This window comes from Apus apus, chromosome 9 (genome assembly GCF_020740795.1).
Source record: "Apus apus isolate bApuApu2 chromosome 9, bApuApu2.pri.cur, whole genome shotgun sequence".
Classification (NCBI taxonomy): domain Eukaryota; kingdom Metazoa; phylum Chordata; class Aves; order Apodiformes; family Apodidae; genus Apus; species Apus apus.
The window spans coordinates 7,979,665-7,998,654 of NC_067290.1; the positions used below are offsets into that span (position 1 = coordinate 7,979,665).

The 18,990-nt window shown below is 42.0% G+C and overlaps 1 protein-coding gene across 2 annotated transcripts in view; it reads right to left on the bottom strand.

Moving 5' to 3' along the window:
• The window catches only part of SLC6A6 (solute carrier family 6 member 6), a 117,602-nt gene that overhangs the window by 91,552 nt on the left and 7,060 nt on the right, over positions 1-18,990 (bottom strand). For both annotated transcript variants that reach the window (XM_051627906.1, XM_051627902.1), the window contains exon 2: positions 11,440-11,522. The gene's annotated coding sequence lies outside the window, so the exon portion shown is untranslated. The remainder of the gene's footprint in view (positions 1-11,439; positions 11,523-18,990) is intronic.

An 18,990-nucleotide genomic window follows, 5' to 3' on the forward strand; every position in this document is an offset into this window, starting at 1 on the left:
GGCAAATCATTCCCTTTTCCAGGAAAGCCGATTTGCAGTACCTCAAGGAAGTTATCCCTCCGTTGTTGCAAGCTACACCAGCAGCAGTGAAGTCCTGTGTCTCTGACCAGAGTCTACTACAGGTATTTTGGTCAAAGGATTGACTGGCTTTATTACCTTGATGGATGCAGAGTCAGCTGAAAAGCGCTGAGCCGTGCAAACACAACGTTGCCACTCCAGTGATAAAGAGGGGAGGGTGCCCATGCCAGGAGAGAGGATGGGAGACGGAAGGATGGAGGAGATAATGGTGACTTGGGGAGACTGCTCCAGGTCTGGGCTTGCCGTTTTGAGGAGATAGACACCCCACGTGCTTCGAGCTAGACCACTTCCCTTCATGGCAAGAGCAGCCAGCCTGGATTGCCAGGGCTTTGCTATAAGCAAAGTATGTAAAGAAGCACTTTTGTTTTTGCTAGTGCTGATGGAGATTAGAGCTGTTTCAAAGTGGTTTGCTCACCTATGGCCTTCATTTAAGCTACACCAGCAAAGCCCTCTCCATGTCTAATGAAGAAGGGTGCTGGGTGAGCTTCCCCACTTTAACATTGCTTTAAAATGTCAATTATGCAGTTACAGAGAGGCACAAAGTAAACTTCTCCCTTCCAGTGCAAGAACAGTTCTGCTTTTGCTCTAAATCATTGATCTAAGCTCACTATTTTGGGCCTGTTTGAGGATTACACTACAACTCTGACCTACAGTTCTGCTTTAGATTTGACAGAACCTCCCTGAAAACATCAAAAAAGTTATGAGATTCCAGCACAAGAGATGGGAAACACTTAATGGCTACTATTGCTTTCAGAGGTCTTTTAAATCTGTTAGACTTCAGTATCCTGCACCTAAATCTTCCCTCAGTTTGTCCTCCAACCCTAGCAAAGACACAGTCTGCAGCCAAACAACATCCTTTTTTTCACCCCCCCTTCTGGAGGCACAGCAGCTGTTCTGTTTTTCTGCTGAATGCAGCAATGTTTTACCAGCTCCATTTTACTGATTTGCAGATTTTGGTGGCAACGCTGTCACAGAATTCCCACCATCAGCCCCTGCCAGTGTTTCCCTCCTGCCACACAACACTTGTGCCTTTCAGCTGGGCCAATGCAGTGGTTCCCAGGGGCCACGCTGAGCTGGGAACTGATGGAATTTAAATAACTTGCAAAAAGAAAAAAACAAGCAAACAAAAAAAAAACCCAACAACAAAAAAAACCCACAACAACAAACCCAAACAAATAAAAAAGGAACAAAACAAAATCCTTCTTATTTGACAAGGCATTTTGATCATGGGTTTTAACCCCTATCAGTCCCTCATGCAGGAGGGTCATACGAGGAGTTATTTGGGCACAACTGGGAAAGGGCTGAGCTGAAGCAAAATGATGGGAAAAAAATCTGGCATGGGAATAGCTCAGGGTATTTCCCCTAAAGCTTCCTTGTCCTCAGACTATTGCCAGAGTTTCTTATCTTGGACTGACATTATCCACGAGATCACCACAACTTTCCAGTAAACAGCCAATTCACTTGACAATTTATACATCATCACACATCCCCCGCATACCACAGAATTAGCTCTACAGACTCCTTTAGGGCCTTAAAAGGATCCTTAGGTTTCAGTTTTCATTTTTAAATGAATACAAGCATTCAACCAAGCTGTAGACTATTAATGCAAGACACCACTTCAGTGACAAACAAAATATTTTCCTAATAATTCACTCAATTGTCCCATTCATGGACCTGCGCCTTTGGAATGGGACATGTTTTGGGATTCCAAATAACACAAATAATAACAACAATAAAAACAGCACATTCCGTTTCACTGAATGAAACAGTGATATACCAAAGGGCTCGTGATACATTATCACTGTCTGTGCAGGAGTGTGGGTGTGAAGCAGGAGGCTGCAAGAAGAGACAGATAGAACAGCTCCTACAAACGACGTTTTTTCCCCAGTGCTGCTATTTGCCGTTTGCTCAAGAAGAGCAGCAAATATATTAACACCCGCATGAAAAATGAGCTGAGGTAATTCCATCTATGAGCATGTGATTAGTCCCACTGCACAAATGTTTTCCCTCTAGGTCTTTATCTGAATCTCACTCAGACTGACTCACGCTGCAGCCCCGTACGTCACTACTACCAGGCAGTGTCAGACTGTTATTTGTTTCCTTTTGGAACGGGATGTTCTATAATAGCTCCAACTCCCACTTGACAGTTTATGAAATTGCAGTTCTTTCACATACCTTCTTTGTTCATGAGCAGCAAGGAATTTTCAGTTTGTTTCTAAGGTGCTAAAACAGGAGCAGAGAGTGGCCTGAGCCAAGGGATGCCTCACCCAAACCTCTGACGGGAAGTGTCTTTTCATAGAATGGAGGTGAGATGATTCTCAGTGCACTGCAGGGTTTGTTCTTCAGGAAGACAAATGAGGCACAGTGCAGAACTGTTGCTTCTAGGGTTGCTCCTTGAAGTACAGACAACATCTCATTCATAAGGCTGCTTCTCCCCCAGCCAGGGAGAGACTGTCACAAAAACAGAAGCTGAGGCTCTGGACGTGCTGGTGGAGCCATGCAAGGAGAACCAGCTGTGTTGCAGAGTGCCTCATCAATGATGCCCAAATATGCAACACTCGCTTTTCAGCACTGGCTAGTTTGATCCTCTGCTCCTAAAATGCTAATATCCATCTGTGTCTTAGTCTTAATCAGGATTGTGCTTCAGAAGTGAGTCCCTGACTTACTGTGCTTCAGTTCATACCCTGGCAGTTTCAGAGCTCAGTCTATAGAATTAAGCTAGTTCTAGTCTCTAGGTTAACAATCCCAAGTGTCAACAGCCTAGTCCTCAGCACCAGCTGGTTTGTTCTGCTGGTTGGGTGCTCCTGTTACACCAAACTGCCACCTACTACTGCTTGCTACTTGCATTTTGGAGCCAAAAGTCCTGGAGCTGTTGGATCCCAGCACACAATCGCAGAAGGGGGAACTTGATGTGGTTCCAGCAGTGCAGCAGAAGGGCAGAGGCTACAGCTCCCCAGGGATCCCTCCCCACATAAAGACCAAGTTCACCAGGATACACTGGTAAAGATGCCAAGTTTCCTGCTGGGAGCATCCTGACAGGCATCTAATACTAAAGGACAGAACCAAGGGAGTGGAAAGCAAAAGAACAAAAGGGTCCAAAAGATGATGGCATTTCTCCTGCTTACTTTTGGGATGCTGCTATGATTTAAGGGAAGCTAAAATAGATTTGTCTTCAAACTGGGTGTGCAGTGACATGGATGCAGAATGCAACATTCCCTGCTCCAACTGCTGCTCCTCTGTTTATCAAAGAGCTTTAACTGAGTGGCAATCTTGAATTACTTCCTACAGGTGCAGCCATTTTTAACATGGAGGTCAATGCCGGCTTCAAGTGTGGTAAAACCACTATTCCTAGCATTCTTCAGAGAAAACCCATCACTTATTATCTGCTGCTTGGAATAAATGGGAAGCTTAAAGATGATCTGGAGGGGATTTGGAAAAGCGAGGATTATATTTGCAAACTGTGCATAGCCTCTGAGAAACAGAAAAGCTCCTGAGGTTAGTTCTCTGCGAGATGATATCCTAAGAGTCTCTGAAAAGATTTATTCTGACCTCCTGGACCTTTGTCCAATGTACATTCATTGAAGTTAAATAAATAAACATTAACAAACCCAAAGCTCCAAACCTTCCACTGTCTTGCATTGAGCCAAGACCTTAAGAATTAAGACGCATTTATATTTCCTTTGACATAAAGCTCAAGCACAGCTCAGCCCATCCAAATTGTTGAGTGAAAAGACCTTCATGGCTGCACTACCTTGCATGCAGCTGCCTGAGAAATCTTTAGAAACCACTGCAAATGCAGATCATGGCAGCCTGGTGTTCTCTGCTTGCTGCAGACACCTTCAGATGCAGCACAGGCTGAGAAAAGCAGTCACTGACCCAGCCCTGATTTATCTTCATGACAGCCTTCAGGAATCCTCCTGGTGCTGTCTGGCCAGCTAAAGGTAACACTGCACTGCAGAAACAGCTTTGCTCAGGCTCCCGGTGCCAGCCCTCAAGTTTGGCAGCTGTCAGGACAAAAGACAATCTACAAATGCAAGTCACAATAATCTCACAGGCATCACCTCTATCTTTACCTGGACTTACCTGGATTGACGTGGAGGGCAGTGTTTCTCTTGACATTCAAAACAAACGGGTGCACTAAAGAATATGAGGCTTCTTGTACACAGGGTATTGTTCTGGATTTCGTATTTCTTCAGGGTTGTCTTGGCAACCAAGGGGCTTTGCCGCTAGAGGTGTGTGGAACGCTGGGCAACGGAAAGCAAAACGGCTCCCACTTGTTTCATTCCATCACCCTGTTAAACCAGGCTCTTTATCAACCTGCTGGGATGTTATTAGCATGATGTGTGTCAGGACAGGCAGCACTAATCAGCACTGACTCCTCCGCTCCCCCCCCCAGACACTGTGGTTTTGAAAACAGCAAAAAATTGTATCTTTCATTGGAAATTCATGTTCATCCAGACATGCTGACCTGCTCTGTTCACTATCTCCCTTCAGTTACCTCATTCAGGTGTAGATCCCTGGAAGGCAATGGAGCCCATTATGGGTGGTTTTAAGCAAAACTTGTTTGGGGTTGGTTGTTTTTTTTAAGCTTCAATAATGGAAATTAAAAGTTCCTTCTGTGAAATCAATGGAGTTACTGTGGACTGATTCCAATATCATAGAGTTCACCAATTTGTCCCAATATAAACAAGTCTTCCCTAAGTGAAAATGATAGATGCTGGACAGCTAAGGCTACACCTGGTCAGAAAGAGAGTGGAAATGCCCCACTTGCCCTTCTGGCTCAGCTCCTTCCACACACAACCGACCTTTATTTCCTGCAGATGAGGTCCAGGAATTATTCTGGAAAGTTTTAAAAGCATTTTTGGAGGCATTTATATTAATGTCATCTGCCTTTATTTTTACTTACTGAAGGCATTAAAAAAATTAACCCAAGCAGCTGTTCAGATTCCTCTATTTTTTTAATGTAGAAAAGGGAAAAAGAAGGCTTCACAGCTGTGCCAGTAAAACACAAGCCAGGTGGCCTCCCTAAGGCAAAGTTTGTATGAAATCTATAAGATAATGTTTGTATTATCTGAGTTATTGTATTTCTTTTTTTTACTACTTTGCTCTTGTGGATTTCTGAAGAGGTATTTGCAACTCATTTCTTATCTTCATCCTCTTCCCTCAGTGTCTGAGCTGTACTGTAACTCAACACAGATATTACAGTAATTCAGCCATCAAGGATGAAAATTGCCCTTTCAGCACAATCCCTTCTGAACCTACTTTGAGGACTTGAATGGGATTTATGGCTGGATAAGGAGCAATTTTACAGATCTGGCCTTCCCACAGGGAGAAACTCTGGCCATGGAATCAAACATCTCCCTAGGGATGTGCAAGGCCTGCCCACAAAACGCTGGTGGAGGGAAATTGTGTAACTAAGTCACCTGAGATGCATGGTTTTGTTTCAGTTCCTTGACAAGGTAGCTGGATCATCCTTGAGCAGAGGCTAATGACTCACAGTTACACAATAGTCTGCAAGAACAGTTGTTTTGTATTCCAGTGTGTGAAACTTTGGGGATTTGTAAGCTGCTAGCGAAATTCTCAGCCAGGTGAGTGCTGAAATCTAGATCACCAGGTGGATTTACACCACAGTTGCCTCACTCTTGTCATCTCAGGGCATATCCTTACCAACAAAGGCTCATGAACTTTCTCTACTGAGGTCTGGAATTCCTCAACCAGTCTCCCATCCTGCATGGAAAAAATTTTAGCCTTCAAAACTCTGGTGCTCCTTCTGTGCACTCGCTATCACAGTCTCATCATGAGATGCTTCCAGCCACCTTGTCCAAGCCCTGTGCTTCATGGCATCACACTCCACCTGTGCTCTAGGCTATCACACCATAGTCCAAATCCTAAGCCCTGTCCAGCTACTCAGGGTTCATCTGCTAAGTCCTGTCTATTTAAGCCCTTCTAAAAGTACATTTCTGTTCCTATAAGGGAGCTTGCTGATTAATGGATATGTTTTCCAATGATTTCTTATTGATATTTTCTTCCCTGACTTCTGTCCTTGGATTATGAACTCTGTAGAACAAAAGTGAAAGCTCAAATGTGTCTGAAAATCACCAGCCACAACACAGGTGTTACAGCAAATGATATTCATAATAAGAACAGCAATGACAATTGTAGTAATAGTTAAACCATTTGTTGCTCTTATTATTTATCTTCTGTTTCTAAAAATTTTGACAAAAACAAGCTCCGGTTTCTGAGCCGAAAGAAACATTTTCAGGTGACAGAGTAAAATCAGAGTTATCAAGGTTGGTAAAAGGCTTCAAGATCATCAAAGTCAACTGTCCATCCTACAGCTCCTAACCACTAAACCATCTCCCAAAACACCACACCCACAAGAAGAGAAAAAACAGCTTTATATTATTGCAAACGTATATAGAGCTACTTACTATTGGATAGTGATTATCTATTAAATTATTTTGCTGAACTTTCTAATTTTCAAAGATAGGATTCAGCTTACAGGATAATGGTAGCATATAGTTAAATAATTTAAATTTGTTTATATGCCAGTAGGATTTTATTTATTAATTTTTTTTTATCAAGAAAGAAAATATGTAAAAACATCTGTATGTGAGAAGGACCATCTTCCAGAAATAAACACAGTGGAATCATCACTGAGTGTAAAGGAGAAATTCATTCTCAGGTTTTTTTCATATTTAGTAGCTGGATGCAATTCCCTCTGTATGTACTAACCTATGTTACTACAATTCCAGAGTGATATATATTTATTTGGAGTCTAACAAGATCATGAATCAGGAAATAGCATTACACTTCATATTATGTATTTATTTATTGTGTTAGGATGAAATTTACCTGGATCCAAAGAATAAAATTAGGCTGTTACAGCCCTTGGTTTCATATAAGTTATTTTCCTCTCCATGCCTATGCCCTGTGGACAGAAATTTATTTCACTAGTACTGAATTGGAATTCTCCCCTTCTTTCATTGCCTCCAGGTATGATTTCTATACCTTCCTTCTTGCTTCCAATATTCTATCCATTACTGCAATGACTGAACACATGAAATATAATACCAACAATCAGAGTGCAAGAAAGTCAGATGTAAGAAAGTTTTTGTTCCTATTTAATCCTTTTGTAATTAAAGAAATCCTTCTCAGTAATTTGATGTCTTCAGTGACATTATTATACTTCCAAACTTAACCTTTCAGTTGTATTTTAGGGGCTGTTTGGCCATCAGAAAGGAGGACTATTTTGCAGAGTTTATAGGATGCAGATTTGGAAGATCTCAGGTCTTCTCTGCACTGAGCAATGAAAAATGACTTTAAATGGGATGTGTACTAATAAATGTAATTATGAAAGTGGAAAATTACATCACAGAATATAAGACCTCAATGTATTGAATAGTACAACAGTCATTATCTTTAATAATAGTAAAAATATCAGTAAAAAACATCGAGAACTTTAAGTGTCCAAACATGTTCCAATTGGTGTATTTGATAACTTTGCAAGAACTTAAGTCGTAAAGACTTGGAGCCTCCATGAGGTTAGATAGTATTTGCACACAAAATGCAGGAGAGAAGTTAAATGAACAAATGGCAAACTTATCTCACATAGAAGAGTTATAAAATCATTAAGCCAGTAAAAGTTTATTCAATTATTTGGCTAAGACCCAGCAAGGATTTCACAACACTATCAGCAGAGTGTTGAAATACTAAAAAAAAAAAACAAACCAAAAACCAACCTCAACCTGGCAACCAAATGCTCAGTTTCAGAGAAGCACTCTCATTTAAGAAACACTGAAGTGTTAGTTAGATAAGGAGCTGTTTATCAGCACATTTGTAGTGTATGGTCTTCCTGGAATCAAGGTCCATGCAAGTTTTTCACATACACCAACATTATCTCTGTGTTTTGTGATTTCTCCTCACTCAAGCACCAGGAACACAGGAAAAGTGTAAGTAACAAGCATATAGAGTTATGAAGAGATGTAATGTATAAATAATATTGATATTCACTTAGTGATTTGAGCTAAGAAAGAGAGCACCAGAGTGTCGTGACTTAGCCACCAGTAGCTTCTATCACTTTCTTGTGCACAGAGAAAAAAAAAATCTGGATAGGAACATGTCAAAGCAGGAGCCCAAGCAAAGTTAGCCCATGCAACTGCTGGTACAATAGGAAACGGTATCTGAAAGCTACGAAATAAAACAAAGTCAAGGCATAACTTATATAAAGACAGTGAAATACATGCTCTGGATAACCAGTAAACCCCTGGTGTAATTGTATAAATCACACAGCCTCCTTTAAACCAGAATGTTTCTGAATTTCTGCTCCTGTTACATCATCTTTTAGGAATACTCTGGCCATCTAGGAAATAGTTCACCTTTCCTTCCAGCACACACAGAAGTTTAAAATCAACATAAATGTAAATACTTGCTGATGCCAAACACTTCATTTACCAAGAAGAGAGGATGCATTTTGTATTGAGATTACATTATGGTCAAGATTATTTTTTTTATTTTCTCTGGCAATTCTTTAACAAAAACACCTCCTGATAATAAAACGTGCAACTCACAGGTTTTGTGTGTTCAGGAAAACTTCTCTCAACAGTTGGTTTCCCAGTGTTCATACAAAACAAGCTGCACTGTAACCTGCTTTTAATCTAACTGCCAGATACTATAGAGGTAATGCCTTGTGAGATGGCACCACGTTCTTTTAAGATGGAGCTACCCAGTGATAAAGATCCTATGGAAAACCAGAGCTATTTAACAAAACCAAACAATGAATATCCCCCAAATTCTCTTACAAGAAAGGAAAAACTTTGCCATCATAATGTAAGGCAAGCACCATCCAGTAAGAGCTCAAGCCTCCAGAGGTGCATCACAGCATGAATTACATTATAAGGTCACTTGGTGCAACTGCACAGATTGACTGATGACAAACATGCCTCCAACTTCTGTATCCAGGTCTGCTCTCCTGCTTAGTAAAAGAAATCACCCCCATAAGAAAGAAATTATTTTATATATCCACATTTGCATATGTAGATTTATCAACATTCAAAATCATCTACTTTATATTCAGTTATTATTTCTGGGAACCAACCAGGCATCATCAAAAAACAAATCCCAGAAGAAATAAGAGGGAATAGACTAATAGATGGGATAACTGACAAATGGTGAAGAAATAATAGGAAAATATTTGTGACTATGTTTGATCATTACCAGAGAGATCTTCCCTTGCATCCAATTTTAGTTACTTTTCAAAATAGTCATGTGACTATAAGTTTGCTCATGGCTGCTACTTTCCAAAAAAAAGTCTGTGCCAGATTCAGCCCCAGAAAGCAAGTGAGCAGAAATATCACACTGTTTGAGTCTTGTTGAATCTGACTATGATAAAACTTCTTCATTCTCCTTCCAACAACCAAATGATATTTTTCTGAGTCAAAAGAAGTTTCTAAGGCTTAAGTCAGTAAGTGTGACTGAGCTGACCAATCCCACCATGTGAACACAGACTCATCACCACTAAGTGATGTCAAAAAATAACCACATTAGAAAAACCAAAAGCTTAAAATTTGATCAGCACAGACCAAAAAACTTCAGCTTCTACACAAGCAATTTGTCACAAGAAAAAATACTCAACTTAACAAGGAAATTCTTTTGCTGAAAATCACATGCTAAGTTATACGATTACATTTCTGATGTTCCCCTGCTCTTCTTCCTGAGTTTCTAAGAAATATTTCCAGAACTTGCTGGTTCAGTTCCCTCTTTCAGAGGCTTGACATTCAGAGGTCCAACATCAAAGCTGCATTATTATAAATACTTCAGCTATAACATTTCTAAGGAAATTAGACCGAGGATCATCATCTCCTGCTGACTCTTACCTAAATTTTAAAATCACTAGTGTGGGAGAAGGTACTAAGGTAAAAAAAAAACTTTTGTTATTTTATTAAAATCAAAATAGGAAAATTTAAAAAAAGCCTGGGAAGCGAAGTCAGGGAACAGCAAGACAAGAGATGATGAAAACCAGCACTACATTGACGACTCTGGAAAATCCTACGTCAAAGTACATGACAAATTTTGTTTTGGTACAACAAGATGATAAACAGCACACTTGGGTTGTGCAGACTTTTAAAAAGTACTTTTAAATCTTTCTCATTTACCCTTACATTTGAGTAACAGCCCATTCCTGAGCTTGCAGTCGTGCAAATTGTCCCCATGCACACATGAAGTTACATCAGCTTCCGGATTTCTTTTTGAGCACAGACATCACCCCTGAACATTTACCTTCTATCCTTCGAATTTATCACATAATATCTAGTATTTAAATATCAGCTACTATCTAGAAATGAGTACAGTTTTGACAGGACTGAGGTATTTCATGACCTTGCAGAAGCACATGCAATGAATCAGTGGAAGCACATGTGAGAGGTGCTTTGTCACCCTCTTGCACTCAGCGCTGCTTTACAGAATGACATAGTATCAAAGATAATATCCAACCTTGAAACAAGCGAATCACAGCCTGACTAATACAGAACATTAAAGCCAAAACTAATTTTCCCTGCATCCCCAGAGAGTTGTAACCAACTCTGTCGAAAATACTGAAAGAAATGTTGCAGTATCTTGTGTGGAGCCCAGTTGCAAATCAGTAGTGGTGTAAGGTTTGCCTGGAGTTCAAACTCAGCCCTCTGCATTGTTCTGAGAGCTCACCATTAAAAGAAGAATAACTATTAGCAATAAAAAGGCCAAAAGGATGAGCAACTGAGAGCCTAGTCAGAAAATCTGCAAGGGGTCTCATAAGTATATAGTAAACATCCTCCCTGATGGATTCCCCAGAGTAGAAGAATTCTGCATTACCCACAAACCACATTTTTTATCAACTGTTTCTTTCTGTCTGGATACAAAGCAGCAAAGTAGAGTGTTTAACATACAACTTGTAAAATTCAACAATTAAAATAAAGAAAACCAACCAAGATTAGAGCTGATCAGCAAAATCATATCCCACTTCACATCGTTTCCTTTTATTCTTATGATTCACCAATGAACCAGCAAATGAGACTGACAGCACTGGGGATTTGGATGCACAAATTGAAATTAAGCAGTGTGAGCTTGAAGCACGTCACCACTACAGGCAACTGCTGTGGGTTTTGCCACCTGATGTGTTTGTAAGGGATTAAGGTGTTTGCTGTTGACAGGCACCCTGGTGCCCTAAGTTTTGAAGAATGAGGTAGGTCCTGGTAATTTTTGTTGGCTCAGGTCCCTCCTGTATGGGCCATGTATGACCAAGAGTAACTTCTCATGAAGAACACAGCAGAAAATCAAGCCTGCTCTGCCAAAAAGCCCTCGGGAAACAGGGGGGCATATCCCTACCTTCAAGTGAGTGGCCAGTGGGAATGCATCTTGGAGTTATTCAGCTGCAGGCAAAAGGCATAAGGTCTCTTCTAAGGTAGAGTCTGAAAACAAAATTACAGAGGGTATGACTGGTAAATACAAAAATGGAAGACAGAAGAAACATACCAAAAGAATATGCACAGACAGAATGGGAATTTCATTCTGTTACCAACTGCATTCACACATAAGAGGACACATACATATAGGATTCTGTTTCTCCTCCTGTCATTCAGCCCTGGGAGGTGAAACAGCTGATGTTCTAGACTACAGGTGTCCATCCTTTTTCTAGCTAGTCAGATACCAGTACAGGGACCCCATAAGCACCACATTAGGTTAGGGTTCATCATGTTAAAATACTATGTTCTAGAAGTAAAATGAGATAATCTTTGAGAAAAGGGAAAGAAAAGGTTTAGCTAAGAGAAAAAAATATGGCATAAAATACAAAGAACACCAAAGAAAAAGCAGTGACAACAAACAATCTCTTCAGTCAAAGAAAGGGTAAAATCTTGGCCTTACTAAAGTCAGTGGGATGTTTGCCAGAGAGCTGTAGACAGCTTGTTTTATCCAGGATTTTTAATTAGCCATGAAATGATTCAATGGCAAGTGGGCTGCTTTAAGAAGTAAAAAAATCATAGAATAGCTCCAGCATGCCTCTCCCTGCCCCACCCACCCCTTGGGAGGTACAGATCATACACAGTTTTTTTTTTTATGGGAGACTTGACTGGTATTTCATTGAACCCAAGTTGAAATTGGTCATTTCCCAGGCCTTACCTCCTTCCCCAGTTTGGGAACGAAGATAGGAAACACCTGCCCATGACAGCACAGACACAGAAAACAGCAAAAGTCCTGTGCCAGTAGAAAGCACACCAGAAACTTGGCCTCTCTATTACAGACATGGTCTAGCTGATGGTGGGCAGTATATACGAAAAAAAAAGGCACTGCATTCTTTCAGTTGATGTGCATTTTAATTATTCTGGAGTGACATGACCATAAACAAATAAGGGACCTTGCCACCTTAAGGCATAAGTCACGTTCTTAAAAGCTCCACAACACAGACGATCTATTCACACCACACACTTCTCTTATTCTGCTTTTCTCAGTCTTCTTCTGCTTTTCCCTCTCCAAAGGACGTTGGTTTCTATGGAAACCAAGCACGTCATTGCAATGGACAGAACTTGGTGCCATGGCCAAGTGCAGATAGAAAAGGCATTTTCAAGAAGCATTTTGCAGCTTCTCACAGGAGCCGAGGAAGGCGCCGGGCGACGATCCCGCGCACGTGTGTGCACATGTGTGTGTGTGGGCGCCCGCCCTCCTGCTCCCCACGCGACGGGCGCACACGCGGTGCCACCAGCTTCCTGGGACAGCAGGCAGCAGAAGGCTCAGCAGAATCCCTCCCATCCTATTCTGCTTTCACATAGCTGAAAATTACTTTGACGGCTGAATAGCTTCTTTGTTTATAACTCGCTCTCCACTGACTCTGCTGCATTATGTATCTTTGCAAAGAGATTACTTTGTCAAGAACTGAACATATATGGTCTGAGCATGAACAATTCAGCATGATGAACTGCATTCATTTTACATGACACAGGAGGCTGCAGTCCTGCTGCCTTTCATGTGTCTGCTTTTCTCTGCGGGTTTTGCTTCACTGATCGTAAGCGCTTTTTAATTTTCTTGGAGCCTTTGGGGTTATCTTCTTTACACTTTCCTAGACAGATGCAGAGACTTTTCAGTATGTCAAATCTCAATATGTTGTATCTTACCCTAAATGTTTCACAGAACCAAGTTTTTGGCTGCCGTAACAGGAGAGCATCATTATCCAGTTAGTTAATTACCCACTTGCAAACGTCCTATTCCTGCCCTGAATTGCTACAGTGTTGTTAGTATTTAAATTATCAGCACCCCAGCAAAGGCTTTGGAAATGGATCACACTATACGGAACACCATATGGAGCATACACAGCTTCTTCCCTTGTCCACTCATCCCCCCCCTAAAACCAATCAGATCTCTGTCTATGTGACTTCAGTACAGCTGCACGTGAGCCAGTCCCTTCTCTCTTCAAAGCCTTACCAAAAATATGAAAGCAAAACCAGCTTGCACAGCATTTTTGGCACTACCAGAGCCTTGCTCTGTGTACTGAACAAGCTTTGCAGGCTACCACCTTTAATGGCAACTCAAGGCACTTTTCTCTGGTTTCTCCTGTCTTTTGCCTCTCTCCCTTTCTCAATTTTTAAAATAAACACTACTAATTCTGTTGGTTAGATTATATGGTTCAGTATGAAGATGAGTAAGAACATCAATCACCCTGACAGCAAAATTCCTATTGACTTTGTAGTGGGCATTACATTGATTTTTTGTGAGTTGAAGACTGAGAGCTTTACTTTGAGACATCACTGGAAGCTTTCCTTGTGTGGGGGACAGAGCTGGGCCTTGAAGCATCTTGAAGTTCAACAGGTTTTGCTTAGCCCATAAACTGGCAGAACTCCAACTTACACTGTGCCCTGCTTTTTGCACTCAATGGTATTTTACCACTTCTGAAAATACCAACCTTCTCTAAGAACTGAGGGGAAGTTTGTCAGACAGACAAACCCCTTCTTATCTCTTAGTCATAACCACGATCCACTTTAGATGATTTAAAGAGCTTCGTACATATTTACCTTTAAAAAAAAAAAAAGGAGACAAGAAAAAGACTTATTTGCAAATCACTGTTTGAAAACAGAAGCTGCAGAAAGATTCTTCACAACCTTATTTGCTCCCACTCGTACTCCTAATGCACACATATTTCACAAGAGTTGGCACACTCTGTGCTGATTTGTTGAATGTATTTTTTTTTAAATTCGCCATCCCCGTGGAAGTTTTTTGTACCAGAAACTAGTGTCTTGACTGATTAATTCCTTATCTTTCACCCCTTCAGCAAACAGACTGTTGTCTATCCCTGACTACTGACCGTTTACCATCAGGTAAATGCTGAAAGGCCACACAGGCGGGTCAGAAACAATTATTCTCGTTGTACTGGCAATTTTCAGATTTAGCAAGAAGTCATGAGATCTTCAGAGAGTCAGTAAATTTCCACAGACTGTTTCCTGTTCTTCACCCCCCCTTGTGGCAAACCTGGCTGAACCACCAAACATGTCTCAATCGGTCTGTGACCTGCTCTGCTGCAGGAGACCTCAGAAAAACCCCAGGCCAGCAAACACGAGACGTATCGGGTTATAGTTGGTGCCAATAAAGGCAGCAACGATTTGCACCATCACTGATTGTGTGCATTGGTGGGAGAGGGTTGAAGCCAATTGGACGACATGCACCAAAAGCCTTGTGCAAAAAAGGAGCATGAGAGAGAAAAAAGGATAGTTTCACTTTGCAGAGGAGATGTACATGATTTCCAAGAGCAGAGGTCCTTGATACAGGGGAAAAATGAGAAGTAGAGAAGAGGAAGGAAGGTGCATCATTAACATGTAGCATGATCTTTGTGGAGTAAATAATGCAAAGTTGCATATGCCTCGTATTTTCCTTCAAGGAGAGCTCCATATTGTTAATATTTTAGATTGTGGAATGCCATATTCATATCTCATCATTGTTATGCTACTGACATGTAGAAATCTGAATATAGGTTTTCAAAAACATCTAAAATCCCTGCCTCTGGCTCTAGTCTTGGTTGTTTCCTACCAGTGTATGAACATGAGTATCCTTTCACACTGAAAGAGTTAACAACAAGCTAAATATGTCCTACCTAGAAAAGCATCCATAGGTCATTGAGTGCCAGCCTGCAACCATATAAGAAAGTGTGAGACCTTATTAAAGGCCACTTTTCAAAAAGGCACCTTAAATTTTGGGCCCTGACAAGGGGTCAGTGCATAAGTGCATTTTGACTAAAGGCATGTAACTCAGATTAGGTACCAACATTTGGAGAAAACCAAACATTTTGAGCATGATATCAGCCAAGAAGTGGCAAATAAAATTGAGAATAATGTTTTGCAATTTAAGGAAGCAAGTAACAACACAGCAGAATCAGGCAGCTCCAACCATCAGTGAAAGGATGAATTTACTCCATTGGGTGTAGGGCCTTTTTGTATTTTTTCTCTGGGACTGTATAAGGTATGTGAGACTGAACTCCAGGCTCATGCCTCTTCTGGCTCCCCACAGGCTCAGATGGTTGACCTGCATCAAGCTCCTCATGGGTATAAGAATACATTTACCCAGAAAAGAGATCATGTATGTTCTGGTTTCTAGAAAGACAACCAAAAATGGAAGGGCTGATACTCTTAGCAGATGGATATTTCCTTGTTCAGAGTACTTTCAGCCTTTCATACTTAGTGGAAAAGTGGGCATGGTGGGGGCAGAGCCACAGGCCCAGCTCTCAGTGTCTGTACACTGACAGATATAAAGGTGATGGGCATGTCAGACTACTATGGATCAAAGCATTTAAGACTGCATCTGCAGAGTGGAATAACTTAAGGAAGCCTATTGCAAATGGATTTGTTATCAGTGACACATTTTTCACAAGGATAGGCAAGCTTTCTGTGGATCTCAGCCACATAGTTTCTAAAAGAAACTTTGGAAATCCTAAACCAGAAAGAATCATCTCAAAGAAACTTCAATGTGGCTTCCTTTGATTAAAAGTGACAGGGATAGGTGCAAGAACTTCCTCCTTCTCTTGTCTCTAAGACAGGCAGTGGGATTTTGCACAACTGCAACAGCCTGGTCCAGCCATCCACAGGGAGTTTGAAGCTCTCCCTTAGCAGAGCCAAAATCCACCTGAAAAAGAAGGAATGGGAAAGGAATCCCTGACAGATGCTGCCCTAGCCTGAAAGCTATGAGGCTTCTCCAGTCCTCCTCTGTAAACAGGAATTGCCTTTGGACCCATAAAGGCACGCACCATACCATTCTGGAATGGTGTTAATCTCTCTGTCACAGAGGTCAAAGCAAGCTTTCTATTATGAGCTCTGTGAAACACACCTCCTTCCCAGCCACTCACTTGCAGGGAACTAAATCCAGTCAGCCAAAACGGTCTGTGTGTAACAGGACACCAGAGCAGCCACTTAAGGCAACACGAGTGAGGTATTTTAGAGCTGAGAGACCTCTGAGCTGGAAGCTGAGCCCTCAGTGAGGTAATACCAGTTCAGTGCCACAGTCAGGGAAGCAGAAGAGACAGTTTTCACTTTGCTTCCTTGCAAAGGACAATGGTCTACTCTCAGACAATACCAGCTAGAGAGGCCACTGCCTCACCTCCTGCCCAAGGCCCAAGCAGGGCCTTGCTATGGTGCTCCCCAGCAGCAACAGCACCCCTTATCTGCTTCTGCCATGCTTTCATCTTCCCTGGTACCTTCACCACAGTTCTTTTTTATCCATCTCTGTAGCCCTTGTGGCTGCTAGAGCACAGGTGAGATTGGGCCAAGCTTGTGGTTACAAATGACAGCTTCTCAGAGTCACATTGGCTGGAGCAACAATTGACATATCCCAAGGCACAAACACTGTTACCTTGGGTGTGGTAATCTGAGGGTTAGCTGAGGACCCTCAGCTTCACTTCTGTGTGTTTTCCTAGGGGTCCAGAGTGCACACTGGCTTCGCTGATAAACTTATCAGCAGCAGAGTGAAACATCCGTTTCATTTTACTGCTTACACAGAGTCTATTTCTCCAGTTGGTAAAATCAGATTGAGTGAACAGGGTGACCCTGTGTTTTCTTCCATCCCCCACAAACATTGCTCCTAGCAGTGTGTGCTACATGTCAGAAGACAAGGGAGAGATGCTGTGTCAGGGGCCAACCTTCCCCCATCCCTATCCTGGATGTCTTCACCTCCACATTGGAGGTCTTCTAATCCCAGATATCATTCCCAGCCCCAACCCAACCCCTAGAGATGAGGAAAGGCTGTGGCACAGTATGTGGATGCCGATTACATCTCCAAACAGGAGGAACACACAATTGGTGGGATCCGCCTGCTTTCTAGCCCCTTTGTGCTCAGGGGCAGAAATACAAATAAGCCTCAATGTCTTTTTCCTGCTTATATGAACCAAGATCCGTTTTTCAATAGCAGGCCCTGCCAGATAGTATTCTCTTTTCTTGGTATTTATTTTTTGTAAGGGAAAGCCTTTCACTGGCTCCCATGACACTCCCCTCCAGCACTTGGGAGATGCGATGGGGCAACGGGTAGAGCTGTGGTTCAGCGATGTTCCTACACCTGCTGCAAGCTGCTGTTGCCATGCCCACCCCACATTGCCTGTGCACAGGCAGCCCAGGGCACAGCAGGCTGCTACAGGGTTGGAACTTTTGCAGATAGATTAGTCCCAGAACTCTCTAAAGAAGGATTTGGTTGAAACTTTGTTCCATAACCATGGGACAGGTGATGATGTCCCTGTGCATTCTCAGTGCTCATCTGCTCTCATCCAGCCCATTTGCTTGGGTTGCCTCAGGACTGTAAACTTGGAGTGAGTTTTCCTCCTAAATCGATTACATCACACAACCCTTGCTAATAGCTCGTGATGTTTCAGAAGGACCACAGAGACAGAAGCAGGTAGGAATGGCAACAATCCTCCCAACAAGCCCAGGCACCCACTGGCAGCAGCCGCACCCACCCTTCGCCCACTCAGCGTGTAACATCATGCACCGCGGGAAGCAGCAGCCCAGAGCCCGTCTAAAGCAACACACACAGGACATGAACAATTACCTTTCCTCTGCTTAGTCTCACCAAAATGGATATTTTAAAAACTGTTCTTTTTGAAAAAAACGCTAAGTGACAAATCCAGCCCTGTGCACAACCAACAGAGAAGGGCCCCACAGACAGCTCACAGAGTGAAGACTCAGGTTTGAACTTTATTATCTTATTGCACTTGGAGAATTCCCCGGGTATTTTCCTGGATATTTTCTAGGTTACTTCCTTATTGCTTTCTGGGTAAACTAGGTCAAAATGCTTGTCTTATCTAAGCCTCATTTGTCAGTATACAAAATTAAGGTGATGGGACAAGTTGTCCTCTGCTTTTTATGTGTGGAATTCAACCTAAGAGAAAGGTCATGGAACATCCCTCTCCTTCAGTAGAGCTAGGAAGGTCTTTGAAATCCTGAAATTCACAGCAGCTGAGAAGTGCTGCATGTCACTACAGACAGCTCAAGAGGAGCATATCTGAAATGTAGACAACTAGACTGATTTGAAAAGGTGTGCTTGTGCTGGGTAGCTTCTTGTGCCAAGAATGGGAGGGAAGAAAATAAAAAGAGATGCACTACCTATAACTGTTTTTTATTGACCAGCCTGCCAACTAAAGTTGGAATACTTTTATGGATCACAGTATCTGAAATCTCAAGAAGCACTATAGGAACAAAGAGATTGCACCACCCACTGTGCTGCATCCCCAGTTTGGCAGCTCCCTCCTGAGATACTGCAGTACATTCCAGGCTGGTTGGGTACTGCTCTACACACACAGTTTGTTCATTCCCCTGTGCTGACCTTCTCAATTAAAAGCTGAGCATTTAAAACCACTGTAACTTTTGGAGGTCCTGCAGCATGAATAGTGGGATCTGATAAAGGGAAAGCTACGGTGAA